The sequence below is a fragment of the Zonotrichia leucophrys genome, chromosome 1, assembly GCF_028769735.1.
Source record: "Zonotrichia leucophrys gambelii isolate GWCS_2022_RI chromosome 1, RI_Zleu_2.0, whole genome shotgun sequence".
Classification (NCBI taxonomy): Eukaryota; Metazoa; Chordata; class Aves; order Passeriformes; family Passerellidae; genus Zonotrichia; species Zonotrichia leucophrys.
In genome coordinates, this window is record NC_088169.1 from 57,969,859 (window position 1) to 57,987,220 (window position 17,362).

Here is a 17,362-nt window from a genome sequence, read left to right on the forward strand (position 1 = left end):
GGTGTTAATATGCATGGCCTCTGGCAAGAGCTTAGTTATAAGCGGGATATTACCAGTGGAAATGTTAGTCACCTCCTAAGTGATATCAGAGATTTGCAAATGTCACTGGTACAAAACCTTCCCACATGGAGACCTAAAGCAGTTGTTGTAGCCTAAGAATAAGCTCCAAAGGAAAGCTTGTGTGCTAGTATATGCTATTTGATGTATCCCAGGAACTGATTTTTGCTGAATTAGACACCTAAGAACAGAATGTATAGATACTGGAGTATTAAACAGAGAGATTTCAAGATCAGTCAATTTGAAATTATAAAAATAAATGTCTGAATACCCTTTCCCTTCCAGTTTGAGAATGTAACTCTGAGACACACTTAGCTGCCTGCATGGTGCTGGACCTCACGTAGGAGTCTGCCTTTCATATGACTAGCTCAATGTTTAGAGCAATTGCCACAACAGCTGGAGATTTGCAATAAAATCTAGTTCTCCTACTCTGTAAGGCACTGCACTGAGTAGAGAGGAGTCAGATTTGCATTCTGGTCCATAGTCTTGCCATCGCAATAACTTTTTTTATCTAATGGCACTTTAATGTAAATTGGGTAGGGAAGTCAGTGCCCAGTTCCCCCTGTTATTGAGTACTTCAAGCACTGTGCTGTATTCTGCCACAGCTGTTGTACGTAAGTGTAGAATTCTTGCTTGGCACCCAAGCTCTTCTGAAGAAAAAGTCTGATTTAAGTATGTCTCAGTTCTTTCCTAAAGTTATTTTGTATTAAGTTTGAGAACTTGCCTTAGAATGAACAGCAGTTGATTTGACTATCAATCATTTAAATAAATTTTTGAGAAAAGTTAATGTGTATTTTCTCTATATTTCATTATTGTGCAGTAGGGAAAAAACCCTTTCTGTGACAATGACAAAAGTGCACAGATCCATTTTAAGCTTGGCTAACTGACACAGGAAATATTCTATATCTGTAAGTAGATAGCCAGCAATTTATTCATCCACATTAGAATGAACAAGAAAATGAAATAAAAATTCCCCTGCAGAATTAACGGAAGTTCTCAATTTGACAGAGGGGATGAAACTGTAAGACAATAACATTGAACATAGTGATTTTCTACTGCATTTACCTCAGGCAATAGCACAGTGATATTTAAACAAGTGAGTAATTATATGAAAGATGTCAAATAAAAAACATTCAAAATTCAAATTTATATAAAACTCTGTGAGATATTTTAGCGCTTCTAACTTGTATAAGTAGGTAATACAAATTCAAAGACAATTCTTTTTACAGGGTATTGTAAGAGTTGTGGGTGTTGCTGGTACATCTTCGGTTAAAAATGAAGAGTTCTTAGACACAGATTTACCCCGACGTCTCTCATTACATGTCAAAGTCAGTACGTAGTACATCACTTTATCTCTAGGGAGATGTTTCACCCTGTATTTTTGCCAGTCTTCATAATTATTAAAGGGATGGATGAAGAATACATTTTAATCCCTGATATGGGGTATATAGAAGACCTGAAGAATTGTGCCATAGCAGCCCACCCCTGCACTTCAGGCAGTGCAAGTAAGAAAAGCCTGCAGCTTTTCTAAAGTACCCCATCTGAAATTTGTGTACTGCAGAGTGCTTAAATTAATGGTTTCACTCCACAGATTGATCCCCATTGCACTGTACTGCTTCCTAACATACCTTCTAACCCCTAAGTCTTCCACCAATCTATTGCAAAGTCATTAAATTTACAAATATTGTTCATGGGTTGCTACTGGGTTTGTAACTTTTATTTAAAAATAAGAAATAAAGAAAAGGTCATATTTTCTTGCTTTGATAAACTGCTAAATTTGTGTCAGGTACAACTAAATAAACAGGGTCTCTCAGTGATATCCAGGCAGTGGTGTATCAGAGCTGCCACCTGTTTGCACATCTGACAAGGGTTTTTTTCCTCAAGACAATCTCTTCTGCAATTCGGATCATTGTCTGAAAATACTTCTGTGAATCAAAACAACAGAGATTCAAGCTTTAGAAAAAAAGAGTTTATGTTAGGAGGAAAAGTATTAAGATCCAGGAACATCATTGATGGGAAATTTATTGGTATTCCGTTGAGGATCTTGATATAAACATCATAAACAGCATTGTGAGGGATCACCAGTTCAATGGAAGATTGTGATCTGAGTAAAATAGAATACTGTGGATAACTACAGTGTTGAAGGAGAATAAAAATAGTTGTATCAAGTGCAGTGTCATTATCTTAGAGGACAATAAAGTGGGAGCTAAATCAGATGCAAGAGAAAAACAGAAGCATGATCTAGCTGTAATAGTCTATCAGGGAAAAAGACTCCCTCATGAAGCAATTACAAACCTACTATGTATCAGGTAAAATTACTTCAGTAGAAACTGTAGAAACAGATAAATACTAATGTCTCCATACAATGACCCCTAAGTTTAAAATTTCAATTTGTGTTTACAAACTGCTGAAAATATTCTTATATTCTAAGACAATTTGCAGGATCCTTTTTTTCCGAGAAGGAGATGACTTGGAGTCTTGAGATTCTTCTTTTGTTGAAGAAGTTGAATTTCCCATGGAAATACCAACTAAATTTCTCTATTAGGGTAAAAAAACTAGGAATATAAATATTTGATGTGTAGATTGTTGAAGGAAAAAGACCCACAGTTCATGTGCTAGAGGCAAAGGGATAAGAAGAGAACCACAGTCCTCACTATCCTCCTTTGCTTTTCATCTGCCATTACTATCATCCTTTACTTTTCATCTGCTGGCCCAAATAATTTAAAACTGTAATAACAAGTAAACTCATATGTGCTAATTCCATGTAGGAGAAAACCACCAAAAACGTACATAAATAGTGGTTAGGCCATCTGTCATTTGTTGTGTATCCTTCTCCCTTCACCCTTAGACCAGGAAACCCCTGTATGCCAACTACAAGTAAACAAAAGACACAGTCAAAAATACGTGGAGTAAGAATTAATTATCAAATTAGAGCTCTCATTATTCATTTGTAAACAAAAGACTTGGAGTGAAAAAGAGCTAATGTTTGAATTTCAGTAATGAAGACACAGCCAGTAGGAGTGACATCTTCCACCTACACAGCCTTGTCAGCCTTGGTGCATCTAGAAAATGCATAATTCAGAGCTCTGCAATAACATTTCTCTCCAATAGATTTCTAGTCAGTCTAACATCAAGCCACTATCAAGAGGTTAGGAACTACTGTCATGCATGAGGTGAGTCATTTGCTGCTGAGATCTTGAAATTAAGACTAGTCATTTACACATACATTTTTAGCAGCTTTAACTGTTCCTGTATCACAATCCAGAACTCTAGGAGAAAGAATCTCTCAGCTTACCCAGCAGAAACTTCACTGTTCCCTGCATACTCACTGTGGCATTCCTCGCAAAACAGAATGAATTGTGTTTGTTCAACAGAGCAAAGCCTTCAGGCTAGCCCAAATTGTCAGTGTCTCAGAGAAATTCTTTGGAGTCATCTTGCCATGAACATTTTATCTTTTTTAGAGGTAGGGGACTTTTCCTCTTGTGAACAAATCTTATTGTTCCCTGATTTGGAACAGCAAGGTTCAAAAAGAGAATATGTTTCAAAGAGCTGCAGCCTGTAGGCAAGTGGACAAGCAATAAAACCCTGCTTATTCCCACCTCAACAATTGTTAACACTAGTTGAAGTCAGGCAGTACCTAACCTAAGTGATTTTTTAGATGTATTATGTTGCATGCAAATGATAAAGCATTGCTAGAAAACTCGGAAATAGTTTTCACTGCTAGCTTGTGAATAGATAATCATAGAATCATATAATCATTTGGATTATAAGGGACCATAAAGGTAATCTGGTTCCAACTCCCCTGCCATGGGCAGGGACACCTTCCCCTACACCAGTTGCTCAAAGCCCCATCCAGCCTGGTCTGTTGCCCCTACTTTGTAAAACCTGTTGCCCTTTATGTCTCTGTTTAGATTTCTTTCTCTTTAATGTCTTTCTTCATTGCAATTTTTTGTGATACTTATTTTCTCCTTTTTCCAGAATTAAAAACTTTACTAGGTAGTCCAGAAGAGCTAGGTTGAGTACTAGAAATACTGTAAAGGAATATTTTCAACCCAAGTAAGTAAACATTTTCCAGCTTTGAAATTATATGAATGCATATTTACTGAAAGTACTTTGTCAAACATGACATCAAGTAGAAAATATTGAATAAAAGATATATTTTGTTTGGACTCAAATGTTATGATATTTAAGACATTCCACATTTTATTTTATTTTATTTTATTCTAAAATTGTCTAATACATTATTTCACAAGCATTAACATAAAACTTTTATTGGAAGCTACTAATTACTCCTTTCAGATAACCACATGGGGCCATAATTAAAAATGGTAATCCATTTCAAAATGTACATGCGTATAATGAAAACACAATTCAAATGTGTTGTCAGATAACTGGATTTTAATACTTAAGCTTAAGGAAATAGATATATTTCTAAAATAATGCTCAGAGACCATGATATTTCTTGATGTTGCAGTTGTTCTCTGTTATCCAGCAGTGAAAACAATAATTATTATCAGTTCTTCATGTTCTTAGGGTTGGCATTGGTATTTATTTGCATGAAGAATGCAACCATGCAAAAGCACAGTAGCACTTTAGAGGAAGAGGGGCTGCCAAAGTCTCTGGTGAGGCTTGCCAAAAAACCACTCACAGTAGGGTGTCTCTACTAGCTCTCTCTGTGTATACAGGTCCTGCTCTTAAGGATTATCACCTGCTACTGAATAGAACTATTCATTGAGGCTGAGGGAGTGTCTGAAATATTCTCAAACCTTTCAAAATTGCAAAGTTGCCAACACTCTCTCTTTTCTCAGGAGTCGCCTGATTCTTGGTTAACTTGGCCTTGGTGCCATGTTAATACTACTATCCAGCCTTGGAACTGGAGTCAGCTTATAGCAAGACAGGTTAAATTTGGGATAGATGCCTGTGCATCTTTATATCTATCTATGGATGTATGTCCTCAGTCTTTCAATGTATGTTAAAAAAAAAAACAGTCTTCACAGAAAATCCTGTTCTGCTTATGCTGTTATCCTTCTTTTTTATTTTATATGAGACAAGGTTAATTGAGCCCAAAATGAAAATGGTATCATGAACTCAGATGTATGTCATTCAGCTGAGAGTAAGTAGCTGGTTCCCATTATAAATTCTTGTTCTGATGTTAAAGAATTCAGATTAAAAGAGTGAAATGCTGATTTTAAAAGCCTAAACACCTTGGGGGGATAAACACCAAAGGGAATGATTTTGAAAAGTGATAAATTGCACTTCCTGCCTTTTGAACTGTAGCCTGGCAGCAAACCATTGGTCTACTAAGAGATTTTTAAATCTTGGAGCAGTTGATTCCTCCTCCATACAACAGTGGCCTAAATCACTAAGCTTTGTGACTACCTGAAGCACCATCACAATTTGGTGAGGACAGTTGTTGAAAAATGTTTGCTTTGGCTCTTGAAATTAAGCCATTGTAACTGGAAAAGACCATAGAAAATGTTTTCTGGCTGTCCTTTGAGTGGGACAGAAATTAAATTATTTTTCTGTGTCAGAATACAAATGTATTGCCTGTGCCATTTGGTTGTGAGGAATTTAGTTCTAGAAATAAAGACCTGAAATAAAAAACATCATATTTAATTCTTCCAGCTAAAAACTAGGAGGGAGTAACCCATAAACTTTCTATCTATTGCAATACCCTGCCTCTTGCTTCGTGGAGGTTCCACTTACATTTGCAGGCAGGTGGAACATCCTCTTTCCTGTGGCTGCTGTTAAATTTATTTTAAAAAACCCAAAAAAAACAAAAAACTCCAGCAAACAACATAGCAGTATTTTCAGAGTTTCCTGGAGAAGTAGGTAGCTCACTGACTTACCATCTCTTGATTAAGCCTGGACTGTAATCTGGGCAATGGGCATATATCTTCAGTATCCAGGGCTGGCCAAGTATCTCCACTTTTAGCAGTAGTAAACTTAAAGCCTCACAGGAAGGCATTTTATAGATTTAGGTATAGTAAGGATTAACAAGTGCTGAAAAGAGATGACCTAGATAATGATCTGGGCTCTAGTCAAGTTTGGGCTTCTAAATCTTTATTTAGACTAACCTTAAGTGATCCCTAAATTCTTTCCATTTCATTTTTGGCCTAAATTTTGCATTGAATCTGGCCCATAAGTTCTAGCTCTTTTTTAGATCTGGCTTGTGATGTTAGGCACTTAAACAGATTTTTTTCCTTTGAGTTTTGAACTTTATTTTTATATCTTTCTGCATGGAAAGCATCTGTGATGATTTATATATTTTTGTAGTAATCCCTTAATTCATTAGGAGCTGTTTCTCCATTCAGAGGATTACTATGTAAATATATGTGCATAAATCTAGGGAAGTTAACTTTTAAAAGGGACAGGCACTTGGATTTTAAAACCGTTTTTATTTGTAGTGTTGTTTCCAGCTATGATAAATAAAGGTCTGAATTGCAGCAGAAAATGTGGAAATCAAGACCCTTATCCTGCTCTGAATTCCAAGTGGGCAGGAGGTTTGCTGACGGCTCAGTGCAGGATCAGAGCCCTAAAATCTGAACTTACAAGGGCTGACTTTTTTTATTCTGCAGTGTTCAAATGGACTGCTTAAAAACCCTATAAATGCTTCATCTAGACAGCAGGGCACCATTTCAGGAACTGATTGCCCATTATAGTCCTGACAATAAAACAGGAAAATACCCCAAGGGAGAAGGAGCAGGGCCTTATGACTTTCCCATTGAACTCAATGTGAAACTTATAATTTCCTGGCCCCACTTTGCACAATGTGTCAGTTTTCAGTGGCCATTGCATTATGCTCCTAAATCTCTTTCAAGGAAATCTGAAATGAGGGGCCTTAATACAGTGGAAAATGAGAGAAAATCATGGCATAAATCTGAGTTCATATATACTAAAGAATATATATTTTTTCTTTATATTTTCTTCCCTCTCCCCCAGAATTATTCAGCCAGAAGTAATAATCCTTTGATTTAAATTTTATGTGCTAGATTGTGAAAATGTGCTTGCAACACAGAGAAGTGAATATGTCTGTTTAAAAGATCTTTTAAGGTTATTTTTTGTTAGAGATATTTTTAAAGAATCTCTGAAACAATATATTCCGGGAGAGCAAATCAGACTCATACACAGACTCATACATTCTCCCTTTGTACATCACAGCCAAGAAACCAATATATATACCGTGCCAATATATATACCGTGCCTCCCCACGATGAATCTTCTCTGTGAAACTTGCAACACTTTGGTAGCAGAGAGCACCTGTCTGGATAATGTGAAGGGATAAGGGAGTATGTTAAACAAGGGCAGAGGGAATTGGGGAGGGATGCAGGAGACACAGATCTAATTGAAGCAAAGCATTTTATTAATCTAGAGTGCTCTCTCCAGGCATGCCTAAAATCTAAATAATGATACTGAACTTCAAAGGCCCTATTCTCCATTCCTTGTGCACTCACTACTCCTGTTTAAGTCAATGGAACTTCTAAGTGGATAAAAATGCAGAATCATACTGTGAATAAGATGTTAAGAATCAATTAGCAATAAAATGCTGCTTACAAGAAAAAAAAAAAAAGAGAAAATCTTAATGTCTGTTTGGTCAATTCATTCCTATCTATTAGTAGCATGGGTAGCTTGAGCATCAAGGTGTGTGATTTTGACCCTCTGGAGAACCATCTAAAAACCTGGATTGCATTTGAGACTGTATTTTTTTACAAATGATTTATTCCTCTAGTCTACTCTGCTGCTGTTGGACAGTCAGCTTACATAACACATCAAGGATAGTACAAAGTTGTGCAGCTTCTCAGGTGGGTTCAGGGATTTAGCTTGTGTGTTTTAAAACTCCTCTGTTGTTTCAGCATCTTTGCATATTGAATTATGTTAATTTCACTAAGTAAACATTAATTACTTGATGGTTTCAATGGTTTCATGCTTTGAAGCTGTAAGGTACTCTGAAAGTGATCATTATTAATTATAATATCTACTATTGTTACTTTATCTATTTTTTTAAAAGTCAAAGAGACATTTATCCTCTCTTCCTTAAAGGCAAGTGCTTAGAGAGAGCCAACGCAGTTCTCCATGTGCCCTTTCAAGGGCTGTGCATGAGGATGTCATTTACTGGGACATGGTGTGAAATACTGTTGCACCCAAAGCCCAGTTATTTTCAGAACCCCATATCCAAGACATTCTCATTTTTGCCTTCCTCTAGCAATATCATCAAAATGGACAACATAGCACTCAGCTCTCTGAAAAGTGGAAAAAGGTTATTTGTCTACTTTTTGCGAGTAATTTCATGTATTAGGTAGAAGGTAATCACTGACTGTTCTTTGGGCCACCATACTGACCATGATGTCCTATGGTCTGGAATGTCCCCTTGGTCATTTGGGGTCACCTGTCCTGGCTGTGTCCCCTCCCAACCTCCCATACACACCCAGCCCCCTTGCCAACGTGGCAGTACCAACAAAAAAGGCCTTGGCTCTGTGCAAGCCCTGCTCAGCAATAACAAAAACATCTCTCTATTATCAACCCTCTGCTCAGCACAAATGCAAACATAACCTCATATCAGCCACTGTGAAGGAAGCTAACTACTCCAGCTACAAACAGCATAGTGTCTTTCCTAATAGAATTCAAATATTAAAATAAGCAGGAAAATTCTGATATTGATTTCAATTTTAAAGTTTTTGTGGCAGATTGTTTTAGAACCCTTTTCTGTCATTAATGAAGCTTAGTTAGCCAGCAGAAGTTGGCATAATGCATTGCTAATAATTGGCCACTTTTTATAAAAATAGTATTTCATGGAGAAATGGGACTTCATCCAAATCAATAGAATTTCCGAGATGTCTCTTTTAATTAAATTGATTAGGTTTCATGATCACAACAAACAGGAGGAGAAATTATTAACATTTATTAGCTTTGTTTTATAACTAAACCACATTAAACCAAAATTGCTTTCTTTATGAACTATTGTGTTTGGTATCCAGGCACGGGCAGTGTAGTCTCCAGGGACCTCTGTGAGGACTGCCCAGAGCTGGCCCAAGCTGCACACAGCTGGATCCAGGTGGCTCCAACCCACCCACACAGGGCACAGAGCGCAGCTGGGTCCTGCAGCCAGGGGCTCTGTGGCACCTTGGGCAAGGCATGTTTAAGAAAGGGTAGAAAGTGTTGCACAGCAGCTGTGTGAGAGAGGAGTGAGAACATGTGAGAGGACCAGCCCTGCAGACACCCAGGTCAGTGCAGAAGGAGGAGATGGAGCTGCTCCAGGCACTGGAGTTGACACTCCCCTGCAGCCCCTGGTGAAGACCATGGTGAGGCAGCTGCAGCCCGTGGAGGACCACAGGGAAGAGAAGATCCACATTATAGCCAGTGAAGGACTCCATGCCAGGGCAGGTGGATGTGTCATGGAGAAAGCTGAAACTGCTGGGGAGCCATACTAGAACTGCAGAAAAGCAGGAGGAGAAAGGAGAGACACATGGCAGCTGCTATGGCTGACCCCACCCCTCCATTCCCTGCCTCACACACTGCTCAGCATGAGGAAGAGGTCCAAGAGTCAGGAATGAGAAAGAGAGTTTGAACTTGAAAAAAAGGGGATTGAGAGGGAGGGAGGGGGATTGGTTTGCTTTTGTTTCTGAGTAACTGAGTCTATTTTTAATTGGCAATAAGTTAAACTTCCTCAAGTAAAATCTGTGTTGGCTGTGATGGTGATACCTTGTGAAAACTGACAAAGAGCAGAGATTAGACAGAGCTAAAGAATAAATTAGGTATTTATTAAGAAGCCTCAATAGATCCAGCTTGGGCAGCACAATCCAAAATGGCCACAAAATGGATGATCAGTCACGGGATCTCACACTTTTATGAGTTTTGGTCCATTAGCATATTGGAGTTAATGGTCCAATTACAGCTTTAGCCCAGGGAGTCCCATCTTTCTTGTTTACTCTCTTCAGTCCACTGTTGTTTATGCTCTTGGGCCTGAGATCTGGATCAGATGTCCTTGGGTGCCCAGATAAAGGAGTAATTGCTTTGTCTACCTATTCTGTGAAGTGAGCTTACTATGCCCTAATATGCACCCTAGACTTACAGAGTAAAGCAGAACAGAAGCTGAAAGATATAAAAGCTAAAACCTGAGGCATCAGTCTATTTTTAATTGGCAATAAATTAAACTTCCTCAAGTAAAATCTGTGTTGGCTGTGATGGTAATTGGTGAATAATCTTGCCTTCATCTTAACCTATGGGATTTTTCATTTTATTTTCCCCCCATCCTGCTGAGGAGAGGAAATGAGAAGGTGGTTGTGTGGGCACCTGTCAGCCAACCAAAGTAAATACACAATAAAATTCAATATTTTCGTCTTAAAAAACCCCCAAAATTTGGGGATTTTTACTGATTTCTATGATTCTAGGAAAGTTTTTCTTTATTCATAAAAAAATAAAATCTATCTTTTTTTTTATCTCTTTTTTCCTCTTTTCCTTTTTTCTCCCCTGAAATCTCTTCTTCAGTATTCTCTAAACAGCTTGTTATTCAATTATTCATGTGCCTGTACTTGGGAATTTCATTCTGGTTTCAAACCTCTGTTGCCTTCTTCACATTAGAGGGCAGAGAATCACATCTCCGATCTTCAAATTTCAGTGGTCTTCTATATACCATTGAAAGAATGAAAAAAACTCCTTTCTCTTCACTCACAGTGACAAAAGAGCAGCTGTTGTTTCACCAACCTTTCTCTTCTTAGAGTAAAACACACTGGAAAGGTATTGGAAAGTGCTTCTTTACCAAATGCTCTTCTCTGCAAACTTTTTCTCAGGGGAGACAAGAGAAGTAAAGAACCTGCTAATGCTAAATTTCTGAAATATTTCTGTAAGCAAAACATCTAAGAATAGTACAGCAATATTTGTTGGCCAAAAAGGCAATGTGGAACTAAATGAGTTCCCTAAACTGAATATATTATTTTACTATCACAGCTGACATTTACATACTTGATGCTTTTTAGGTACAACCTGACCAAAAGTTTTTATGCAATAATTAATTTAATATGCACATTTAAACAATCCTGTGAAGCTAATGAGTCCATTTCAATGGATGAACACAATCTGTGGTCTGTGCTGCAGCTGAACCTTATTTAATAAGAAAGACACTTTTTATGTACAGGTAACTTCAGCACCACTAATGGACACTTATTAATATCATGTGATAGAAAACTGGGGAGGAGGAAGTGAAAAAATGATCATTACCTTTTAAACTACAAAGAATATATAAGGGATGCCAGCAGGGATGGGATTGAGCTAATGCCACACATGAAACCAACCAGTGCATCCAAAATATTTTATCAACATTGATGCATTTCCTGGCTATGTGGAGATTACAGTATAGAGAGAAGTTCCCATGAGGGTAAATTGGAGAAAACTGTATGCTGGGAAAGAATCTCTATCAGAGAAAAGTTGCCTGTGGTAGGTGAAATGTATGAGCAGGAACTGGTGTACTGAAAAGTTGTAGCTAAGGTCAGCAGTGGGGTTTTTTTATTAAAGATTGTTGGAGTTTTTCTCATGTGGCAGTAGGTCACAAAAAATGAGAGCAAGGCTGTTGGGGTCTGGTGCTGGGGGATAAAATGATAAGATATTTTCATTGGAAAATTCTTTTGACATCTTTCAGGGCCAGTAAGAATTCTAAACTTAGTCATTACTGTTATTAGGCTAAAAGATTCACTGCAGATGAAAAAAAAAATAAATCAGCCTATAATGCAGTTCCATTCTAATGAAATTTCTCTGTTTTTTGTTAATGGTTGCTTAATGTCTACTAGCACAGTAGATGTGTTGTGGAATAATAACTACTTAAATTATAAGACAGAATGTCACTTATAGATTTTTAAATGATTTTATGCTATTATTTGGATATATAAAGAAGTAATACTTATACAGTTGCTTTTTGACAGCAGACTACATTACAACAAGTAGATCACTAATTAAAGCTGCTGGTCTGTTGTTTTTGCTCTGCATTTTTCTATTAGTTTTCCTCATTGAGTTCTGGCCCAGATCTTTTTTTCACAGATTAGCAGTCTGAAAATAGCATCTGCTTGGAGAAAGCAAGAAGAAACTAGATATCAAAAACAGGGAAGAATTTAAATACACCCAGTGATACAATGCACTAAGTGCCTTAGACCATATTCATAATTCTTTAAACTCATGCGAATCTGCTTCACAGATTCTTTTAGTAGTTGAAGTTGTGCATACTCTGGCTGTCTAGCACTGCGCACATTGACACTTAGGTCAGGGCTGAACTTCCTTGTGATTGTTATTTGCATCCAGAAGTAGAGAAGTTTTTCATGCAAAATCCTTTTAGATACTGAGTCAAGAAGACACAGTATACCCTACTACCATCCTGGGTAAATTGACACATTATACAGGTGTGTACAGTTATGCTGAATATTAGCAGCAGACATTGTGTCTGGGATTGTCTGGAACTTCTCACCCCTCAGCATTCTTGACATTAGGATGCAGAAACATTCTCTGGTCCAAAGTATTTTCTACTCTGCATTATTTGGAAAAATGAAGAATACATCTTTTCAGAAAGTGTATTAAAGAATCCTATTAGAGAATGGTGTTCTATTTTTCTCCCTTCTATCTTATGAAATCATAAAATATTTAATCTAATATTCAGTTTTTGTGGCACATCTGTTTTGAATTGCTTATGAGTTGCACAAAATTCCTGAGATGAAGAGTGCTCTAAAGAACATTTATTTACTCCTTATCCCAACTCAGGCCTTGAGAGATAGGAGCTCTGCATTTCTCTATAACATGTTGAGACAATGTAGAGCCAAAGGAGAATTTCAAACCCTGGAGTCTGAGCTATTTCAATGGTTCACTGTCAGCTGTTTGAGCAGTTTGCCCAGATTTGTTAGATTTCTTTGATGCGGAATCTAAATACTGTTACAGATGGAGTAACAGGATCCTTAATTTTTGTCACTGCAAAGTAGTTCTTTTTAGAAAGATAGAATTTGAATAGCTTGATCTTCTCAAAGGCAAACTAGCAGCAAAAACTTGAATTTAAATTATTGGCATTTCTGCAACTGGAGGTAATGGTAAGATCAATCATGATAGTTGAACATGAGAATTTATGCAATATGTTTGAATTTCTACACATAAGCATTGTGCACTGACAAATACTATTACTAAACAAAAACTATATGCAGGACACAAAGTACTCTTTAAAGAAGAAGGTTTCAGTTCTTTTGTCATAAAAAATGTAAAAAATTATCATTCATTTAATACTTTTTCAGCCTGCTTAAATGTCTTTCCCATTTATTATTAGACTTGCTATGAAAAAGAATTCTAGATGACAAAAAAATTTGTTCTGTTTTTAGTAAGAGATTTTGAATTTAGAACAGCATTTAATTCTAACTAATGTTGAATTAATACAAGTTTTTAAAAATTTTCTGGAATATGATGCCTTCTTTGTAAAGTTTTGTCACATCAGTGATAAATATTTGACTTTTTTTCTTGTAGCTTTTATTCTTTTATTTCTTTACAAGCCCCAAAATTTATTGAAAATAATCTGTAGCTGGAAAATACGACCAGAAGCTTCTACTTTCCTTTGTCCATGCACATCAAACCACTGCACATGGGATTGTGATTTTCTGTGACTCCATAGAGGATTCCATATGACTGTCGTATATCTCTTTGAGTGCCCAACTGCTTAATCTATTTAGTATTATCAATAACTAGGAGTGTTTTTTATGTAATGAAGTCTTTCCCACATCCATGAAGATATTGTTTGAATTAAGTGATTCATCTCCCATTATGTTTTGTATCAGCTCTTCATATTCACTGATCTATTTTCTGATTTTACTCTTCCCAGTGCTCATCAAAAAATACATCACTACATTTCAGCAATAGCAGTGGTTGTTTGCATTTAAGTGTTACTATTTATTGTGTTTGCCGTAACTACTCTTGGAAGATAATGCTCATTAAAGTTCTCATTTCAAACTTGCTAAACTTTCTTATACATTGAGGAATATAATTTTACGTGTATAATTTTTGTTAAGTGACCATACATGGATTTCCAGAAATTTAGTGAATACTAAGAAAATATGGATGTAATATAAATGTAAATTGCTCAAAAGCTAGATGAAAAGCAAGTATGATTTTAAGAAACTGCTCACTGGTAGAAAATTACTAGAAAAGTTTGTTCTTGATACAATTTCTTTTCAATACAAATTGTAACATTATAAGACCTGTTTATTAATGATAATGTAGAAAAAGAAGAGACTAGCCTTGAAAGAATTGAAACAAAAAGAAAGGTTTTGAAAGGATGAAAAAAGAAACTTTTTTTCTGGGATATCACAGAATATATTTTTTTCAGTAACCTGCTGTCATCGCTTTCTTTTTGAATCTCTGTTTTCTTTAGAATCACATTTACTTTTTTTTCATTCTGGAGCTCTCTTTTTCCTAGTTTTCCAACTCACCTAAATATAACAGAAACACAAAAATCAGAGTGATCAAAAGAATTACCCCCTTCTGTCTCAGCTTGGACAGTATCTGCAGCTGTTATTATACATGTGAAAGTGAAGCTTGTAAAGAGGAACTGTTTTTGTTCCCTGTATAAATAACAAGTAAGCTCAACAGTAGAATTAAAATCTTTAAGAGGAAAGTACAATTTTAAGCCAGCATCATGAAATTGCAATAGACTTTTCAGTACCTTTCCATTGTATTTTTTGTCAGTATTTTAAGCCATAAATCTTGCAGCTGTTGCTATTTAAATGCAAATCCCTCAATGGGAAATTAGTATGAAACATATAAAAGAAGCAAGTGGTCATAACTGCACAAAATTAACATAATTCTAACTGAACACTTTTCTCTAAGAATCTTTTTCTTTAAGTGACTTTCAGATTTTCCAGTAAAAAAAAAGAATAGGCTTTAGGTGTTTGTTTCAAATCAGTGAAATTTACTCTGGGTAATTAATTAGCGAAACCACACTATTGTCAAGAAAGATTGTCAAGAAAGATATTTGTTGTTTGCATAGAAAATAAAGATATGTATTTTCAGATATTTTGGTTGTCCTTTCTAGTTATTAACAAGAGTCAGAAAATATCTGGTAAATCAGTACTTAAAGTAGATTAAGTAAGATATAAAGTACACACATTAATGAACGAATAGGATTTTAACTTTCCTTGTTGCAGAGATTTTTGTTACTAATGAACTTTGTTGTTCATTTGATGAAAACAAGCAAGGTAAAGCAAGGAGTAAAGGTCTTGATAAGGAACAGTAACTTCAATTGCAGTTATAAACCAATTTCAGTATTTTGTATTATCTTGTCTATAAAGCCATGTTTTCTTATTACAGTTTCAAAATAATTGATCAGGGAAGAATTTACAAAAATTATCAGGCCATATCTACTCTCAGTTAGCTTAAGAATAAACAAGGCATTAGTTTTTATTGTAACTTAGTGTTGGCACCAAAGTAATATGAAATGAGAATATAGGATTAAATGTATTCAACTATTATGACCTATACTCCAAAATGATGAACAAGTTATGGTGATTTATTTATTTTAAAGTGTATTTGTATTTTAATTTTACCCTTTTCTTTACATTCAAGTTTAACTTTTGTTATTTTCACATTTACCCCATCTTTAATTTTCAAAATGTCAAACCCAAGAAGTCTTATTTGACTTAGAAATAACACTGGAATGGAATTCTATATGATTGAACACTTAAAATATTTCTATTAATGCTACCCTTCTAATTCAGAAAAGTGTTTTTTAAACACTTTGTTATTAAAGAGTTTGTTAGTTGTTGACCTTTACAGTTTCCCTGGTTGGTTCATAAATAAAACTCGCTTTCTAATGGAGATCTGAAATTCACACTGAGATTTGAATTTTTGTTTTTTTGTCCAGTCACATGTCCCACTTAAAAAAAATTTCTTAGTTAATTTTCCATTATCTTCCTCTCAGTGTGCCTGTGTATTTCAGCAGCCTAAGTGAGTCAAAGGGAAGTTTCATGTAGACATACAGCAGTGTTTGACCTTGAAATGGAATCTTATTGTGATCACATCACTGCTGATGACTTGCAGATAGAAAAACAGGCATGGCATGTTGAGGAGGAAAGAGGAAGGGTGAGATCAACTGTAGTGAAATTAAGTGAAAAAAGATTGTTCTTCATAGTTGTTTGAACTTCAAAGAAATACTCAAGTGTTTTCTTAAATGTGTGATTATACTTAAATTTTAAATTAATATTTATTATATTGTCTTCCTCTTTTTTTGCCTATAGAGTCTATATTGTTTGTTTTCTGATACTCTTCAAGAATGGAGCAACAGGACTACACTTAAAGACCTGTAATTCCACTTAAGTCAGAAAATAACCTCCAGATGAACTCTTATTTTCCAAAATTTTCATTTATGACAGCTGATCAGCAGCATAGAAAACCCCCAAATTTCTCCTATTATAATGGACACTGCACACCTTCCCCCCCTCCCAACACCTCATTTTTATTTCTTGCTTACCCTCGAGAGGACTTTTATTTTCAGGATCTGGCCTTTCCACTATCATTTGCGCATCATATTTAGCTGAGAGTGCAAATATTATCATCCTCTAAGGTTACTTGCATTTGCATGCCAAGGTTGTATTGTAAAATGACATTTAGCAGCATTTACTTTTTTGGCTGCCATTTCTTCATCTTGCATAATACATTTTTCTTACATCACAAGATGAGGCCCAGGAAAATTGTAAAGTTGGAATACACCTGTGGGATGACAGTGTGATAGACAGCTGTGAAATAAATGCAGACTTATGGTGAGCGGGTTCAGCTGCAACTCCTTAAAATGGCATTTTATAATATGGCAGGCTTAAATGGTAGACTGTTGAACAACCACAGAAAAAAACATTACATCATGCAAAGACTGTAGTACAAGAGGAAAAATGACAACAGTGTGCAAAGCTGCAGCTGATCCTACTTGCCATATGGGATGCCACTCAGTGTAATAACACTTACATTCCCTCCATAAGTGCCCTTAAATATCAAGGAGTGAATAAGACATTATGCAAATTACAAAAGGAATTTGTAATCATATACGTTATGAACTTTGTACTTTCAGGAATTATTTTACTCTTACACTAACAGAATACTCTTTAAAAATGTGCATATCTGAGAATATTCCCACAACTAAATAATATAAAATTTGCCTGTGCAAATGGCTAGAAGCAAGGCTTCCTTACTCAATATAAAACAAAAGAATGTCCCAAACTATGAACCCAAGAACAAATAGCTACTATAATTTCTCTCTCTCTCTTCTTTCAAGATATGGTAACTTTCACACAAATACATTTTCCAT